This window comes from Meleagris gallopavo, chromosome 8 (assembly GCF_000146605.3).
Source record: "Meleagris gallopavo isolate NT-WF06-2002-E0010 breed Aviagen turkey brand Nicholas breeding stock chromosome 8, Turkey_5.1, whole genome shotgun sequence".
Taxonomy (NCBI): domain Eukaryota; kingdom Metazoa; phylum Chordata; class Aves; order Galliformes; family Phasianidae; genus Meleagris; species Meleagris gallopavo.
Window position 1 is genome coordinate 31,232,457 of NC_015018.2, and position 19,488 is coordinate 31,251,944.

At 43.7% G+C, this 19,488-nt stretch overlaps 1 long non-coding RNA gene across 1 annotated transcript; it reads right to left on the minus strand.

Annotated features, from left to right (window-relative positions):
• Positions 1 to 16,336: 16,336 nt before the first annotated feature.
• On the minus strand, positions 16,337 to 19,367 carry LOC109368893. Its single transcript, XR_002117356.1, has 3 exons — positions 18,811 to 19,367; positions 16,952 to 17,052; positions 16,337 to 16,620 (listed from the first exon to the last, which is right to left on the minus strand). It is a non-coding gene; the product is annotated as an uncharacterized LOC109368893 (long non-coding RNA).
• Positions 19,368 to 19,488: the final 121 nt, after the last annotated feature.

The window sequence follows — 19,488 nt, forward strand, 5'->3', positions numbered from 1 at the left end:
CTAACCCAATGAACCACTTACCACATTGCCATTATAGAGAGGTCCTAGTGAACGCATTTACACTGAGATAAAAGCATGTACAAAATCCTATAGATTTGGGCAGCTTTTGAAAAGCAGGGCTTGTATCAGGAAGATGAAAGCCGTCATTAGAACATTTATGCCTTACAAGCAAAAGCAACCCTAAAAACAATCTCTTACATTCTTAGATATTTTATTTTTAAGTAAAAAGGATCAGAGAGTACAAGAAGTGCAGTTCCACAACCTATCTATTTTGTAAAACAACCACAAACTCACAGAAAATGACATTTGGGAGATATTAATACTAAAATACCTAAGACAATGCTATGATAGGCTCCTGGCTGGTTTAAATTCCTGGCACCATGTGTTTTAATGGTAATAAGAAGCCAGGTGAGGCAGACAACCTCCAGGTATCTGACACGAATTTCTTCCTAGCGAAAGCAAAACCAAAAGTGAAACAAGATGATAACAACCTGCTGGACATTGCACTGCAGGAGAAATGAAGAAACATTTCATCTACTTCCTATAGACCAGCAAGGGCATCCACAACCTCAACCTGTTCCAGTGCTTCACACGGACACTGCCAACCAAGACGGGGCGCTGTCCATTGGATGAAAGTGAAGGAATTGCAGCTCTTTGGCAATTTGCAACGATCCCTTTGCAAAGCCATGCCCTGCCTCAATACAGACATTGCTTGTGTGTGCAGGCTGCTCGGAGAGGCAAATAGCTCACGCTTCTCTTTCATTTCCTTTAGAATCTGCATGGCAGTGTTCAGCCAAGCGGTGCGTGCATACTGTTTGCAACCAGCCATTTAGATGGCTTGAAAATACATCAGCAAAAAGCAGCATATGGAAAATTCTGATTGGAAACATATGGGATGTTACATCAGAAACAGACTCCTCTTCTGTGGATGATGATTTGCTTCACTAACAACTGTTTGGGGATACAGCGGGGAAAATAAATTTCCTTTTTAGCAGAACACCATCTCAGCCCTGTGGATCAGTAACTTCAGTAGGACTGTGATCTCTACCACTGGCAGCACACAACCACATTTTGCCACCTGTGACTTACTTATCTTGAATCACTTATTTCCTATTACTAATTACTCAGTGAAGTGGTTAGTTATGTATTCGGCACAGCTCTCTTTTTTCAAGTCCTTGACACCACCTGCACATCACCAGTTCTGAATCAGCGTTCACAGCCCTCGGCCAGGTTAGGTTGTCAGTAGGTGTAAAACGGGACTGTTACAGTAAAACAATTTCTTATATTTTCCTTCCTAAAGCTAATTGTTTGAATCATTTCCCACTTCATGTCCTACCAGTAATCGGCTGCATCTGCTTGCCCTGCCTGTGATTGTGCTTGTTTGCTACTGCCAAGGACACAAAGGGAAGCCACTGCTGCAAGAGGGAAAAGAATGCTATGTTACATTCCATTCCAGCTCACATGGCACACAGTCCTACTGGGGGCTGTCTGGGTTTGTGACAGCGTGCCAGGAGCAGGATGTCCAGCACTTTGTTGGGAACACCTGTGTCAGATGTTAGTCCTTCCAGCACAACCAAAAGTGCAGCAGAAACCACTCAGTCCTATTTTCAGTGACAGACTGGTGACTGGATGTCCTTATCCTGGCCAGATTACCATCCTGAAGAAGGTGCAGTTCTCAGTTATGACAGAAGCTCTTGGCTTCCCCAAAGCCTTGCATCCAGAACAGTGAAGTGCTTTCAATTTTAGAGAGTCCTTAAGTGCACTTTTTACTCTTTGATGGTGCTTCCAGATTGTATACGCTTTGAGCTGACAACAGTACAAATAATTTCTGGCCTTAAAATTAAAGGTTTAGGAAAGACAGAGACGGGCGGGATGAATAAAGTTTTGCAAACTTTCCAGACCATTTGTCAGATGGCTTTTTTCCTGCAGCGGGAGCCTGGCAGCAGTGACCTGTGCTGGGAAATGCTCAGTGCATCAGCATGGCCTTGGTGTTTGTAGGCTAATTTTTGTTTTGAGCATAACTCTTGACTCACGGAAAAATAATCTAAGTATTCTGAGCTGGCCCCAGACTTGATCTTCCTTGAATTTAACGACTGTTTCAAAATAAGTGTGGAGAAGCTTTTATGATAATGTTTTTATCCTCTTACCCGCTCCTTGAGAAGCAGAAGCCATCTCAAGTGCGTTCTCAGCAGCTGTTTACTACACAGAGCCTTTGCCAGAGAGAAGTCCACCAAGCAGCTCTACCAGCCATGCCCTGCTGCTGCTTCCACCCACAGAGGGAAGTCTCATGGTAAAGCCAGCGCTGAGGCACGGCACACAGCCAGCCCGTTGTAGCTGGAGGGCCCTGAGCTGCAGCAGGCAAACATCCCCATAAAGGCAGTGCGTTGGGAGGCACATACACCAAACAGAATCCGAGCAGCTAAATTTAGTCCGGATAGGAAATTAGCTTGAGGTTAAGTAAAGTTTTCAGCTACTTTGTTTTGTTTTTAGATTACCCATGAGATGTTCCTTCCTGGAAAGGGAAATAGGACAGAGATACATAGCTGTTTTTCAATCCCTTCATTTACATGGCATCATTTCAAGTACGATTTATCGTGTGTTTGTAATCTAAACCTTATCGGCTCCTTTCAGCAGAAGGGTTTGGCGTGCCAGTACCAGGTCAGTGTGCAGCACAGCTCCCGTGTGGGGCTTTCTTCTGAATTCTCACCCACGTGTGGACAAAGTGAATGTTTATTTGAAGACATTTATTCCCTTCCAGCGGTTAGAATGAGTATTTATCGCAGAATGACACTGCAGAGTGGACTGAAAATGATGAGCTCTGCTAAGAAGCGCCCAAGTTTAGAATTGCTCAGAACCCAGCAGTGCCAGCCGAAGAGGAATCAACCCTAAGCCACACAGCTTCTGGATTCACATTCTAGCATCCGCCCTAACGTTTTCACTTTGGCATCACTTTGCTTTTGCTTAGAGTGATGCTACTGAGCCTGAATCCTGGAGCTAAGCACTTGCTGTTTGCATACAACAAACCAAATCTAAAATCTCTGATTTTTCTCATTAAAGATGTCAATTTAGGTACTGTGGCTCTGTCGTCTTTCTACTAGTTTTGTTTTATTTTGCAATAGGCAGGGTAGAAGTGACTGCAGCAAAACAAACTGCTACAAGTTTATTTACTAATCCAGGACATAAATCTGGCTGCTTAAGCAAAACCAAACTGTTTAAAAAGTTGTTTAAGCAAACATGAAGCATGAAGTATACCAGCAAGGATTCTAAACATGCTCTGAAAGTTGGGGTCTTGGATTATTTTGTTTAAGCAGGCTCTGCCATCTCTTCTTGTGACGTACACACGTGGGCTGACAAGGGCAGCTCTTCCCCAGCTCCCTCAGCACCGTATGATGGGTTGGACACAGACACAGAAAACATCCAACTTTATACTTTGAAACTGAGTTAGTGCTTTTTGTATGATGGCCTCAGGAAGCAGCTCGAAGGGCTGGATGAGTTTGGGTCGTGATACATCAGAAGTTGTACAGAGGGGTGTCAGCTGAAAAGCTTGTACTTCCCTGCTGCAAGGTGTGAAATAGCTCTGGTGACACACCTTGGGATGTTAGGAGCCCTGTCAATGATGTAAATGAGGACAGAATGAAATATACTTTCAGCCTAGAGAACTGATTGCTCTTATCCTTGCGTGCATTTTATAAATCATTTTCGTTTCACTTTCTGGAAGTTTCCAAAGAGTGCATTATTCAAAACGCCCAACTATTCCTTCTGGGACTGAGTCACACTCAGACAGTCACTGTATTTAATTACTGATATTTTTTCAAGTTCCTTTGAGTTTGTTCCTCTCTGTGTGACGTGTGCAGCTGCACCTCTTGCAACAACAAGGGGGAAGCTGGAGCCGTTCTGCCCAGGAGAGCTGCCCATCAAACTGCTGCCCCACACCTCGCTGTGATGGGCTGCTTCCATCAGCCCTGCTTCACCCCACAGCTGGGGCACAGGTGTTGGAACAGGTGCACATAGCAGAGAAGCACAAGCAATGTTTAGGAGTTTTAAGTGTTAATGTGTTGCCTTGGGAATGCCAATACGTTACAAATGCAACCCGCGTATTTCTGGAAAAATATGAATCACATTCTTTTTCCCGTCAAAGTTACAGCTGTTTTCTAGGATGTCAAATCTGGAACCCCTTCCAAATAGCAAAACAAATTAAGTATGACTATCCAGGCTGGTGAGGAGGGTATTTTTAAGAATGGGAAGCAGAGCAGATTGCATTCCATTTGGTAGCCTACCTGTGGCAGGTGAAAGACAGGCAAGTGCTGTGTGGATCAGACAGTCCACGCAGGGGACAAGTGAATTCTAACTGTGACTGAAAGGGGATTTTACAAAATATATGAGCTTCTTTAATACATAATACAACCAACACACCTTCCTGATGACCTTCCCCATGTGTGTTGGATTCATCGTGCAGCAGATGAAGTGCCCACAGCAAACCAGGTGAGAGAGCTGGGTCAGTTCAGCCCCAAACTGGCAACGACCTTCCAATAAAAACCCAGCATCCCCCAAGCATGAAGGAGCTCCATGTGAACAGTCCCAAGCAGAGCCTTGTACGGAGGGGAACAAACTCAGATACATTTGAGAAAAAACCCTCGTGGTTTTTGCAGCATTTCAATAATATCTCCCTTGCTAGTACCTTTGTGTCTAAATGTGCTTGTATTTGGGATCTAGAATACCATAAGGAAGTAATTTCCACTTATGAAGTCTTCTTTCAAGTGAAAGAAGTTGCACTCGAAGCTTCATTACACCGCTTTGATGCTGGAGTTAGAATTCCCACAACCAAAATGGTCCTTTCTGCTGTTTGTGAAATTACCTTCATTTGGAGGAGTACCTTCATTTGGATGTTGAGAAGGAAAGCAAACATTTACCGCAACCTCGTCCTGCAGTGCAAGCATTTTCATGCTTTTTCTGCCTCCTGACTGCAAAGACAATATTTACATATGCATACAAATATATCACGTATTTAACCAACACTAGAACTGCAACTATTGAAACCGCAGTGATATTAGGTTGACATTTTAAAACCTTGATCATAGAATCATAGAATGGCTTATGTTGGAAGGGACCTTAAAGATCACCAAGCTCCAACCCCTCTGCTGTGGGCTGCCTGCTCCCCACCAGCTGAGGCTGCCCAGAACCCCATCCAACATGGCCTTGGGCACCTCCAGGCAGGGGTACCCACAATATGATCAGCATACACCAAGATATTCAGAAAACAGATGGATCTCAGATGTTTTGTAGGGCCAGTCTTCAGATGGTTGAAGTGTCAGGATCCCTTTGTAATGAAGCTCCATATCGTCCAACAGTGCCGTACAGAATGGATGCATCCTGGTACCCAATGTGTTTTCTAATTCTTGTCTTCTGAGGTGCACAAAATGTTCTGGGAATGTGAAGAGCAGCATTAGATGTCCCTTTACCTCCAGCAGAAAGTTGCACGTTGAGATGCCAGTTGAGAAGGTTATCATCGTGCACATGTTGTTGCCATTTAATTACTCCCTTTCCTGTAAAGAGTCTGGCTTTAATTAAATGGCAAAACAACGTGTGGACTTTTCTCCAAGCCATCTTAAAGCGCTCACTTCCTCCTCTGTGTTCTGTGGTTTATTAGATTTGAATGAGTAATGGGGTGGTTTCATTTGTTTAGCTAAATTAAAGTGGCCAGCAACAATTTCCTGCCTGAGCAAACCGTGGGCTGATTAATAATATTGGTGATGGTGGTAACACGGGTTTCCTGCACCGTGCAGGTTCTGCTGCCAGCCTGACGCTGGGGCTTTCCAGCACACCAGAGGCCTACTCCTCACAATCAAAATGTTCACCGAGGTGCACTGTGTGCCCTCAGAGCCAGGAAGATGCCTTCAGAGCAGAGTTTCAGCACAAAGGAGACACATTTTGAACCAAAAGTGCATAAGTGATCTGCCCGTGCTGCAATTTGCTCTCCGCATATCCTGCAAGGTCCCATGACTGTGAGTGAAAACTCCAGAGCTTGGAAAAACAGCAAAAAAGGTAGGAAAATCAGATGTGTTCATGGATGCCTTGGCATGGAATATGGTGTTCTTCCTGCTGCCACGGAGAACTTCATCAACCAGGTCACCCACTACTTACGCATTGCCAACAGAATGCTTTCTCCTCTAACAGAAGTGTAGGCCATTTTTGGCACAAAATCAGAGGCACTGTAACAGTTGGTTTTCCCATACACATTACAGAATTTTGAGTGAATTTTATTCAATGCCTCTTCAGAAAGTCAGACCCACAGGCACAGTACTGAACAGCTCACACAAAACTGGAGCGATGCGATCCCCTTGCAAAAGCCAGGTAGGCGCTTGGAAAAGCATCAACTCTACCGCAGTTATTCTTGCTATGTCTCAGCACTAATGTAGTACTTGTGGCAAGCAAATGTTTACTGTAACAAAAGAGCTTGGACTCCAAGACACACACAAAAAAATTTAAAAAGGCATAGTCCATGAATTTTCAAATGTGGTTGCAAACAAAGATTACCAGAGAAATGTCCAGTGTGTTGCAACACCTACTGAATCAATGACAAAAAGCTGGCTTTGATTGCTGTTTTTCAGTGTTGATGACAAACGCAATTACAGGCAGATATGAGGGCCTGTCAGCACAAAACACTTTAAATGTCCACATCAACTTCTAGCAGTTTGCTTAAAGATTCAAACAGCTGCTGATGGGTCTTTTGCTCAACTTACTTCTTCAGTACACTTATCCCTTCATCTACACACAGCCACAACTTACTTGACTCGTAGGAGCAGCAGTGTTTCAAGGGTGACAGTTAGCTAGATGGCTGATAAGCATAGATTCTGTAAATACAACACTCCGTGCATGAGTGCTTTATGCAATTGCTGCCTGATTCTCTACTGGAATCGTTCCTCTCAAAGAGTGGAAATGGAAATTGATGATAGAAAAGGATGCTTAGCGCCCTGAAGAAAACGTTGATGGCACACGGAATCAAACCTTCATGGAAAATACCAAAGAGTTATCTCGGCAAAGCTGCTCACTGAAGCAAGTTTTTCAGATGTTTCAGCATTAAAAAACTTTTATAAAGAAGCATATTTCTTTCCCTAATCATGCTTCCTAGAGCAGATAACACCAAACCTTTGTGCAGAAAGGAAGTCAGAGAGATGATGCTATTACGCATGAAGAAGCAGGTTGCGTGGGTGGAACTGAAATCAGAAATCACACCAAGAATAATGTCTCTCATCCGACAAAGCCAAAGTGCTCTGCAAAGTGACTTCAGCTGAGCAGCAGAGATAGACGAATACTTAAAATGTTAGTGCTGATGGTGCAGAGGTCTTATCTGAGGTCAGAGAGGAGGCTAACAAAGAGCAGGCACGGGACCCCTGCGTTGGGACTTGTAGAGCTGTGGTTTAACCACCAGATAAGAAAGAGCTTATTAAAATTTAGCACTTAGTGTTCAGAAGAGGCTGTGCTCCCCAGCAAAATGCCAGCTTCTTGTGAAAACCTTTGAATAGGTTGCGTGGCTCTTGCAAAAGGTTATTTAAGAGACACTGTCTGTGTGCACCTTAGAACTTCTGAAGAGTTACTCAGAAGCCAGACTGTTTCTTTTTACTTTGTCTGCAAAACTCAGATTTCAGGTGCAGATTACACACTGTCTGCCTCATGGCAGGAAAGCAAAGGGCCCAGGCTTACCTCTCTGTCATTGGAAAAGTTCACAGAAATGAGATTGCAGCTGCTCTGCTGACCCAAGTCCTCAGCCAGAAGACCCATTAGAATTTTAAATCAGTAATAAATTAAAACAGTTCCTGCAATATGGATTCTCATTTGATTTGGGGTGCAGGAGCTGAAGCATGGACACCATCCCTCCATTCCAGTCTATATGACACATGCTCATCCTTTACCACCTTCTTGAGTAAACAAGGACTGGTATTTCCTCACTTGAGAACTGATTTTAGCACCTGATAGGACTGGCGAAGCCCCATAATCATTTTGTCACAGTGAAAACAAACAACTGCAGCCTCTCCTCACGTCATGCTCATTTGAAGGTTAAATTTGACCAGCAGGCTGTTTCCATTACCCACAGGTTCTTGCTGAAAATTGGCAGTTTCCTCTGTATTAGGCATGGGCTCAGATGACAAAACCTGGCTTTAGGTTATGGGAAAATAAAGTTTGGAGGCGTTCACATCTCAGATTTCCCACAGTTCCACACATATTATCTAATTTCTTTTTAATTGAATGATATTTTCCAAGCGAGATGGCTTTATAAAAGCCATGAATGAGCTTCATCTAGATAACTTGTGGAACTGGTTCTGCAAATTGCTGCAGGTTTACATGCTGCTCGGTGCCTTTGCTGACCTCCATCCCACATTTCCTCCTCCTCCCCTTCTTCTGCAGTTTGAATTTTGGTCCACAGCTTTTGGCCACCCCGTCACTGCAGTATGAGCTCTTCATGCCATTGGACCCACGGTCTGGGTCTACACTGGTCAACCATGGCCATCAGTTTCCTACTCTTCCTCTTCAGCCATCTACTTTTATACAGCAGAGATGTGATGTGGGACATTTTATGCTGTCATAAAGGTGCAGATTATTTCTTTCACCACATGTCCTTTCTAGAAGGGCAAATCCTCTGAGCAAGCATGTCCCAGCATATGGGATGTGCACGTATGGATGTGCCAGAGCTACGTTGGACCGTGCCTAAAACCAGAGTGGCTTTTGCTCTGGATGGGGCAAAGCTTGTTTGAACGTGGCTCAGGTGTGCTAAGAAGAGATTTAGGCCCAGCTGCAGCTTCCCATGTCCCTCCATGCTCCCGCTGTGCTCCCCAGCCCTCTTTCACCCAAAGGGTGTAGGGCAACGGTAACAGATGGAAAAGAGTTTGTCTCCAGGCCACCTGGGAATAGGGTCACTTAGCTATGGGAAAAACATGTGGCCAAGAGGGCTTGCCTTGACATTAGCACACACATTCTGCTTGTTATAAACTATCTTTTTATATAACTTGACATAATGACCTCTGCAAAATCACTGCTGCTTTGAAGCTATGAATAGAACACTATTTTTTTTTTCTGATTAAACCCAATTCACCTATCATTGCAGTTGGACTTCTATTCCTGTAAACACATTTACTGTCAACATTAAAATACACGTTTTGTGGTAATTCTGGGGTCAAGAGAACACTGTGCCAAATACCACATGCTCATTTCAGCATAAGATTTATTTTTTGCTCATGAACAAAAAGGCAGCATGCTTGCACTAAATCACAACTCCAAGAGGGAATTAAAACAATCATTTCTGCCAACATTTTAGCAGATAACAGGTGGCTGAGTATGTAAGTCTAAACAGTTCCTAATAAAACCTCTGTTTGGTTATTTGTGTAATTACAACACCGGTGTAGTTTAGGAAATGTAAAACATTTGGGGATGTCCTCTAGCAGGTAACTCCTGTAGGCAGAATGCTCCCGAGTTCACATGCAGGATTGCCCAGAGAAGTGTGGATGCCCCACGTCTGGAGGTGCCCAAGGCCACGGATGGGCCCTGTGCACCCTGCTGGGGGGCACCCAGCCCAGCGCAGGGCTTGGATGATCTCTTAGGTCCTTTCCAACTTGAGCTGTTCTATGATTCTTCATACTCATAACCCAAGGTTAAAGAAGAACTAAGGCTGCTTTGGGTGCTGTGATGCTGAGCAGCCACATCTCTTCTCCAACCAGGCTGGGCTCCTTTTGGCCTGAGGACAGAGGTGAAACAAGAGGTGCCTCTTCCCTGCACAGCTGCACTTCGTTCTGGTTATGATTTCATCAGTATTTGTAGAAATCTAGACATTTCCAGAAATATCCTACTGTGTCATCTCTTTATTCCTCTTCAACCTTCTCAAATTGGTTGCTCAAACTAGCAAAACATGATGTCACAGCTAAGACAGCTTTCATCAGGTGCGAGTTTGCCCTTCTGTTTTGTTAGGTGAGCTAAGCTGGACGGTGTTTGACGGGCACCAGCTCAGTTACCGTCCTGTAAAGGGCAGCGTGCAGTGTGGGAACTTGCAGAGAACATGATGTAGCTGCAAGGAGAATGCAGACAGATGTGGGAGACGCTGCTCTGTTTGTAAACAGACAGCTGAGCAGTCTAGTGGAAAATAGCAATGTCACGGCCTCCGTCCAAGGAAGCAAAACAGCAGAGCAGCAGCACCCGGCTCTCTGCCTTTGGCTGTGCCAGGCTGGATTTGCCAAGCTGTGAGCTACACAATCACTAGAGGTACCAATAATGGATTTTGTTTCACCACTGCCATCGGAAAGAGGTCAACTCAGTCTGCTTTCTCCCTGTAATCTCCCCTGATGTTATGTCTGTTCCGTAATTCCCTTTTTTTAAACTCCTCTAACATTCATTCCTATTCTCTTCTTTGCTCCTCTATCCTCTTATTCTCATTTACTTTTCTCCTGCCAGCCAACCTCTTTGGTTCCCCACATTTCTATGCCTTAAAACAGTCTTTAGCACGCTGTTGTCATTTGCACAGACATTTGTCCAACCAGTTGAGCTTTCTACACCACTCCTCACTCACTGAGCCATATTTCCTAGCTGCAAGCAGGCCACAGCCTACTGGAAACATAAGAAAATAGATATACACACATACATACACATACATATATACCTACCCACACACATATACACACATGTATCCATATATATGTGTATATATCTACATATCTATGTATAAACTTGCCTTCCTTGGGGCTGAATTAACTTATTAGCCACAATAACACAATTGCTTGCATCTGTCTAGCCATGACTTTTGCTCTGCTGACAAACAGTCCCACTGTGCACAGCTCCACTTTTGCGTGGGGCAAACTTTCAGTACCACGTGGGTCTGCCCTCTTTCTTGCAGCATTGAAAGAAATGAACATTTATTATATTACATGTAACAGTTTGATTCTGTTTTGTTCTAAGTGATGGAGGTGAGCTTTAGGAGTGAACTATTTTCAGACTTTGCAAGCGGAAATCACTTTGGCACATCTGACCTTCTGCCCACCTGGATTTTTGGCGCAACTTTAACCAAGCTGGTGTATTTGCCAACACACAGCAGCCAGGCATCCCTGTGTACCTCTTCCATGTGCCTAAAGGTGACTGGGAATGGTGTTGCAGCACTTCCAGGAGGTGTTCCCCCGGACCCAGCCCCTCTGCCAACAACTCATCCCCTCTTCCTTGCGGCGACTCATTGCCATCCACAGGAAAAACCACCTCAGAGCAGCTCTGAATCACCATTCAGCACCTCCTGCTGCCCCCGCTTCCAGCCTGCAACACAAACATGGCTGCACACCAAAGGGGAGGTGGGAAGGTGAAGTTTTCTGTAAGCAAGGAGCCTGGCAAGGAGGACATGCTTGAGCACTACTTGCCCTGGCGTGCCCGTGCGTGCTGCAATGCTGGCGCTGCATGGGAAGCCGCTGCCTTGAAACCTCCAATGCTAAGGATGCGTGACCCCAAATTACTCCTTCAGGGAGAAAAATACCACCATGTTGCTTTTTTGGGCTAGAAACCAGCCGTGAAAGGGGGACTCTGATGAGCGCCTACAGGGGTTGTATGGGAGCCATAGGCACCACGTGCTATGCTCTTCTCTCAAGTTCAGCCCTTGCCGCTAAGAAGACAAAGCCTTTGGGGAATTTGGAGGGTATTTTTGTGTTTACTTAGCTTGTGGGAGTTTAATGTTTAATCATTGCGGGGGTGTTGGTTAGTCATATAATCGTTAGCCATCATTATTTTCTGCCTTTCTTTCCTTTTGTCCTTTGTTCTTCCTTATCTCAGCTCTTTCATTTTGTGGAATAAATTGGCTCCCTATCACAGCCTTGATTTCTCAGTAAGCGGGCAGTTCTACAGTGCTGAGGCTCTCAATTCCAGCAGCTCGGGGGCGGCTGGTGCCCGGCTTTCCCCTGGGCAGGAGCCGGCACTCTGGGGTTCCCCAGAAGCTACCAGCACCACACTTAGTTTCTTTAAACAAAACCTTAACTAACCTCTATTAAAATGAGAGATGTGCATCTTCCCTGCCATCAAATATTTATCTTTTTTTCCCAGCATCATCCTGTCTTGCTCCCTTCTAACCTTAATTCATCCCAGCGTGCAGTTGTTCCTCACGCATTATTTAACATCTGAGGATGTATTTTCATTGTACTGAGGTCGTGCACATGGCCCATGCCGTTACAGTTGCTTTCAGACGTTTCTAAGAGTGCAATGAGCCTACCAAATAATTCAAAGAATTAAATCACTCCTGTTATCTTCTCCCTGGGACAGAGTAGGTCTGACAGAACCAGCCACATTTTCATTATTAATATCAGAATTGCAAGCAGTCCGAAAGCAAAAAGGACTGAAGAATTTCATAGCCCAACAACGTACAGAATAACAATAATAAAATCCAGAGTGCCCAATGTACCTTTTGGAAATGCTGCCATTCCAGATAGCAGGGGGAACAAAAATCCAGCCAAATTACCATGGAAATATACACTCTGCCTCCAAAACGCAAAGCCACCTGGCTGACTCAGAGAACTTCTCACTGGAGATGAGCATGGTATGGAGATGAGCCCGACGGCAAACAGCTGTCAACATTTGTCACCTCTGCGATGACAGACTGCATGGAAAGCAGATGCCAGCACCACCATCAGCTTGGTGAGCTGGAGATGACCCAGCAATCCTTTTCTTACACAACCCATCAAAGCTACTCCTACAACCAGTGGAGCTGGTTTTAGCAAGAGTGGAAGATCTGTGGAGGAAAAAGAAATGATCAGAAGTCAGACAATCTAGAGCAGCATCTGGAATGGTGCTGTGTGTGTTTTCAGTTAAATGACTCTCAATGCAATGTTCAAATACCCAGGGGTGTATTTGTTGATGGGACCGAGGCTTAGGAAAATGGCATTGGAAAGAAATCATCTCTTTGAGCGTCCTGTGGTGCCCAGCAAGACAGGCCCTATCTGCCTCATGCTTCAAAGAGGGCACTGCTGTGCCTACCAGGAACAGGGCAGCCATCTCAGTGACAAACCCATCCCCACCTCCCATGATCTGGATCCCAGCCTGAACCTGGGTAGCAGTTACATGGTCAGGGCTCCTCTGCTCAGAAACAAAGGCGAGACATTACAAAAGGATTTTATCTGAAGATGTAAAACAGCACCTAGGGAACAACTCAGGAAGGAGGCATCAAGAGCTAAAATGCTGGAATTTGGGAAAGTCTCCAAAACCTCAGAATTTCATATATACTTGATATGGTAAATGTAGCAGTGAATTTAAATCTCATTGTCTGTTGCTGCTAAAAACAAGAATGTAACTGAAGGTTTTGGGCAATTCCAACATCTATCATCAGTACTCAGGCATAGGCCTGATTTCTCTAGGACTTTGAAGTAATTTAATACCATGGATTTTATAAAGTATACTTATCCTTTAATAAATCCATAATAACTGCTTTTTTCATTGCTTATTATGAACTTCCAAGTTACACTGTCAGCTGTTAAGCAGAGTCTCCCACTCTTTAGTGCTCGTGCATTTTTTAACGGCCGCCAATATCAGCTGTTCTCCTGTCCTGCAAATTCTTCCTCTCACAGAATCATTAAGGTTGGAAAAGTCCTCTAGGATCACCAAGCCCACCATGCCCACTGCCCACGTCCCTCAGTGCCACATCCTCACAGCTCTGGAACACCTCCAGGGACAGTGACCCAACCACCTCCCTGGGCAGCCTGTGCCAATACCTCACCGCTCTTTCTGAGAAGAGATTTTTCCTAACATCCAACCTGTCTATGCAGAAAGTAAGAAAGCTTCCAGCAAGAAAGTGTCACAGAGATGAGGCTCTTATGGGCTCCACAGAACCACAGACTGGTTGAGGTGGGCAGGGACCAGAGGGACTTCCCCACTCCAGCTCCACTCAGAGCAAGGTGTCCAGGGCCATATTCAGGTGGGTTTGGAGATTTCCAAGGAGAAGAACCCACAGCTTCTCTGGTACTTGTGCCAAGAGCCCTTACATTATAGGATCTGCAGAGAAACCACACTAAGGTATTAGGTACCAGCAATTGGACCGCAGCTGCCTTGTTCTGCTGCTTCCCACAGACAGATGGTAACACTGATGTGGTGCCATCATCGAGGGATTCCCCAGCATGAGAAACAGCAGCCACAGCTGAGCAAGAGGGGTGTGCTAAGGGTAGGGCATCGCAAATGCCTTCAGGGTCTTGCTGTAACAAACTGAAAGCTTTCAAACTTCCACCCAGCAGGCTGTGACTGTCACTATCTCTGGGCACAGGAACAAAGGGAGGCACTGAACAGTTCTGAGTTGAGTAAGTGATGGCAACAGCAACGCAAGCTGAGAGCCCTCCTGGCGGTTTGCATAGATTTCAGTGCGGAATACGCCCTTTTCTGAAGATTAAGCTTTCATCTTTTAATCTTTGAGAAAAAAAGGGATAGTCTGCAACCGAATAAAACACTTCAAACTTTTCATTGTAGACACTTACTTTAAAGAAAATTCACTTTTTTAGCAAAATGACCCTGAACTAAAATAGAAGAAGAGCTTTTTTGTTTTCAATAATAAGAATTAAAAAAAGAAGGAAGAAAATTCGAACAGCATAGTCTCATAGAAAACTGAAGTATCATCACATCAATTTTAGTACAATGCTATGGACATACAAAGGAGTGAAATAATAGCAAAATAAGCATATGATATCATTCCAGTGCTAATGAACCCAAAGTCCTTTGAATGTGACTTTCAGGAAATGGAGTTCTCCTCTCAGAAGGTTGAGAACTCACTTCATTGCTGTGTGCCAGTTCCCATACAGTGGTTATAGCAGCACCAAGTTCCAGCACTATCCAGTGACTGGATGAATGAATCCAAACTCTATGTGAGATTTAATTTCCAAGCTCTGTCTATGTAATTTTCTCAGAAGAGGTGAAATTTTAGTTCTCACATAGAGGCTTTAAAACACATATTATCTATGCTTTGAAGGAGCTTCCGAATTAAAGCCTGTGCTTATATGTGCAGGGATTTGAATGCTTTCTGCTCCTTCTTTGGCTTCAGGAGGGAAGAGCTTTGTCTGCACTCCCCTCAAGGCGCTAATCACACACAGTCTTGCTGCAAGGCAAGGATTATGGCAAATCCTGTGCTTCACAGCTTAGCTAATTGCCGGCAGCAATCAAGAGGGTATTTTCCTTTCACCATCTGTTAGCTAGCAGTTAGACTGGGGATCTCAGTTGTTATGTTTTCCAACTTCAGAAACTGCCATGACTGGAGATGAGCAGCAGCGTGCTCTGAGGTGGAGAAGCACCTTGTTTGTTGGATGGTCTTGCTCACATGTTTGAAGTCACAGCTGTGAGTAAACCTCAAATCCAAAGGCTGGATTTTGCCCAGGTCATACTGACAAGAACCACAGAGAACTCTACAAGACTCTCTACATTATGGCAAATAATGTAATTACCGAATCAATCCCATGCCATTGCAGAAAACTCAGAATTCCTTCTTTATAGTAACATTTAACAACTGGAAAGCTTCCCTTGGTTGCCAATATGCAGATGGTTGGGTGGAAGGTGAAGGTGTCAGCGGCGTGACAGCTTCCTGGTCATAACCTCTAAAAAGAGAAGTCCCATTGATTCCAGTAACACCCCTCTTAAAATAGTGCACAGGAGACCCACTGCCTGCGGATGGAATTTGCAATATTGAATCCACAGAAAAGGAATATAGTGAGAGCATTTTGCTGGACTCTTAGCAATTCGCTGGCCAGGCTTTTTCCTGTTTTCCACTGTAACATAACTGTTAGTTTTAACAAAAACGTTTTGTCTAAAGCAGAATAATTTCTTCATAGCAATGAAGTGAGGTTCTGTTCATAGCTCTTTATTTCCGTGCGTATATAAAGTTGCTGAACTTCCTCTGCTGGATATAATTATCCATCATGAAAATACAATTAGAAAAGTTAAGAACTGTGATATTTTGGAATCACTGGATATTTCTGCTTCTTCACCAAAACACAATGTCCACTTCTACATAGAGGATATACATGTGTTATTTATGCTTGTATATATGCATCTATATCTTGTATATATGCCTTGTTATATATGTATATATGCCTATTATTCTTTCTGATTTTACTGTTATAGATCCATTTTCTACTGGGAGTTTCCTGCCTTATGAAATAAATACTTAAAAGAATAGCACTGTGCATTATAATTGAGTATATGAATGACAATATAGTAAAATTATTATATGGGGAACTTGTGTAAATTAAATTTAAGTAGAAATACAAAATTAATTAAATAAAATAGATCCTTAATTTTTTAAACGCAAGTACTATAAAGAACAGTGGGCCCCCTAAACATTACTTTACTGTTCTGAGAGCAGGTTGTTTTTTATTTAACTTAAGAATTTATAAAGCTCTTCAATGGCAATGACATGGGTTGGAGCTCACTTGGGCGAACATGGGGTTTTAATGGCTCTGCCTGGTACCAGCAGGAAGGAACATGCATGAGGATTCTCTCATTCTCTCTGCTTCTGATCTCATTTATAAGTCATGCTCAACCTGACTTGAACTGAATGGCGCAGCACTGCAGGATCAGAATGAGATGTTCCAGCAAACCTTCAGTGAAAGCTGTAATTCCTTTTGTCTTGTAAAAACTGCCCTGAAGTAAAAGTGGAAAGGAGTATTTAGCTCAGCTTTACTATTTTGATGACTGTGAGAACACACATGCCTGAACTGAATGAGATTTCTTCATCCAAGTGCAATATTTGAATCTATTTGCTATGCACTAGAGAACAGCTCTGGGTTTAAGGCTCTTCAAAGTGAGCCTTTGCCAAAGAGCAGAGGTGACAGAGATAACATGCCTCCTGAACGAAGACTAAAAGCCCACCAGTCAGGTGTAGTCACATAATAATGGTGGGCTGCCATAAGGTAATGTAATTATTTAAAAGAAAACAAACAAACAAACAAACAAACAAGCAGAAGCCCTTTACCTGCTGTTTCCTGGTAAATCTCCTTCCAAGAGAAAGGATGAAGACGGGGGTTCCAGAAAATAATACTCCACTCAGAAAAACAGGAACAGAGCTTGGCAAAGCTACATTTGGAATAAAGGAACAAGTGAAAATGGTGAGAGTAGGAAACAACAGGACATTTAGTTCTTTTTCTATCATTCCTTGTTCTTAGGCGCATAATTCCGTATGTCACCAGACAAACATAATTTATTACGCACTGTATTTTGAGTAACTGGAATTCCAACAGGAATTTATGTCCGAAACGTCTTACATTACAATGGTGAGAATCACAAGCAACTTCTGAGTAAGAGATTACTTCAAAAGGGTCACTTTTTTTTTTTCCCCTACAGGCCTTCCCAGTGTTATAAGAATACCTGCCAGATTTGAAAAGTATGAATAGAGACAACTGAAGAGGGAATAAGAGCCTGCTTTACAATTCTGCTGGACTATACCGGGCTCTGAGCCAACTTCTAAATGGAAGTCAACGGCATTGCATAGGTGGTAAGCCAGTGCCGACTTCATTCTTGAAAACTTCAAGAAATTGCAGGGTAGGTAAAAATAGATTCTGTCTTCTGTGATCTTTGCACATGTACTTTGTGTTGCAGGAGAATGGGAAAATATCTGAGGGGAATATCTGAGGGACCTAATCTCTCCATATCTGAAGTTTACCTCTTTGTCACTACAACTTCTCTCAGTTGTTATGTTGGCACACTTAATAGAAAAGATTAAGAATATTGAATTGCCTGTGTTGGTAAGTGCAGCAGAGCTTTAAGTTGCCTATGTAGCAGCAATGTCCCATACGATATCATAACACTGAAGCCATCAGCAACCTTCTACCAAAAGGAGGTTTTCCCTATAAGAGAGGAATTCGAGGTGACTACATCCAGGTTTTAACACACATGAGATAGACACTCTGGATATAGAGGGATGGAACTGGCAACTGTCTTTTCCTCTCACACTGAATGAGCTCTTCATCTCTTGCTTCTCCACAGGCGTATTCCAAAAGTTCTGTGAGCTGTGTCACTAACAGAGGGCACGTGGCTATTTCTAAAAGTTTGTATCTCAACTTATGGGAAGATATTTCTTTATTTACACAATTTTCTCCTCACCTTACTACTTTCTCCTCACCTTCTGCATGTATCTATGAAATGGTTTTGACTGCTCAGGTTTTGGTTATAGAAATAGCATTTCATATTGGCAAAGGGCTCTTCCATGCCCAGTGTAATGTCAGGCCACAACCTGGAGTCCTGTGGGGATCTGCCACACTTGCGATCATTCTGTCAGCACTAGAAATGACAAATCAGGACCAAAGCAGGGAAAGGACTGCACTACTGTCAATTATCTTAAAAATACTGGTATGTGAAAATCATCAAAAAATGTTTGAATGATTGTGAATGGAGTACAGATTTAAAAGCTTTTGGCTTGTGCAGCTGCAGACTATGTGACCTATCAAGGATTTGATAGGAAGAAGTTGCCAAGGGAATTGTAAAGCATTGTTTGTCGCTGACTTCAGCTTTTATTGTTGTACTCTGATTACAGCTTTTCTTTGACTCTAAAAAGTACAGTTGTTAAATGCCAGCTTGAAACAAAGATGCATTTACATGCAAGAACTGAGTTCAAATGAATTCTGTTTTTGGAGATAGCACTGCTTTGAACTAGGAACAAAAAAAAAATTACTCTTATTACTATTTTGGAAAGCAACCAAAAATTTTAGAACAAGTTTAGTATGCGCTTAAAACAGAAGCATTCCCATTCTAATTGGTTAAATATCGCTACTGGAAATTGTTATGTGCCACTCAGACCATTGTGCCTCACGGCTTCAAAAGGTTTTGAGGCAGCACCTGAACCAAGAGGAGAAGTGCAGCAGAGGAATCTTCACGCGCCCAAACAATGAATTCTTTCCAAGGCAGACTGCAGCCAGTAGCACAGCTCTCTGTGAGACAGGTTGTGCCATCACCACTGCATTCCATACCACAGTGACTTATACACTGCCTGCCTCAGTTCCCCAGGGACAAAATGGCTGCAGCATCACTGCTCACGTTTCATAACCACTGCTGAAAACTCTGTCACGTGGCAGCAATCATAGAATCGTTGGAGTTGGAAGGGACTTTTAAAGGTCACCGGGTCCAACTCCCCTGCAATGAAAGTGGGCAGTGTGGGGCTCTGCTCAAATGGTGCTGCTGGCACGAGGCACAAGCAGCATGTCACATTCTATGTTGTCATAATTATTGTGCATATTTATTGTGCATAATTATTGTGCATATCCTTCCTCTTTCTGACTGTACTGTTGTTTTTTTTTTCTGAGTAGGAGACCACCGTGTTTATCTAATCACACGCCCGGCACCCCGCCTGCCTGCGGCCCACCTCCCCCTTAGGCGGGGACTACAACTCCCGCCGAGCGCTGCCGCGCACTACATATCCCAGGATGCTCCGCGGCGCCGCCGCGCCTATGGAGGCTGATCTGCGGTGCATGCGCACAGCAGGGCGGGGACCTCGGCGGTATCGCCGCGCAGTGCGGC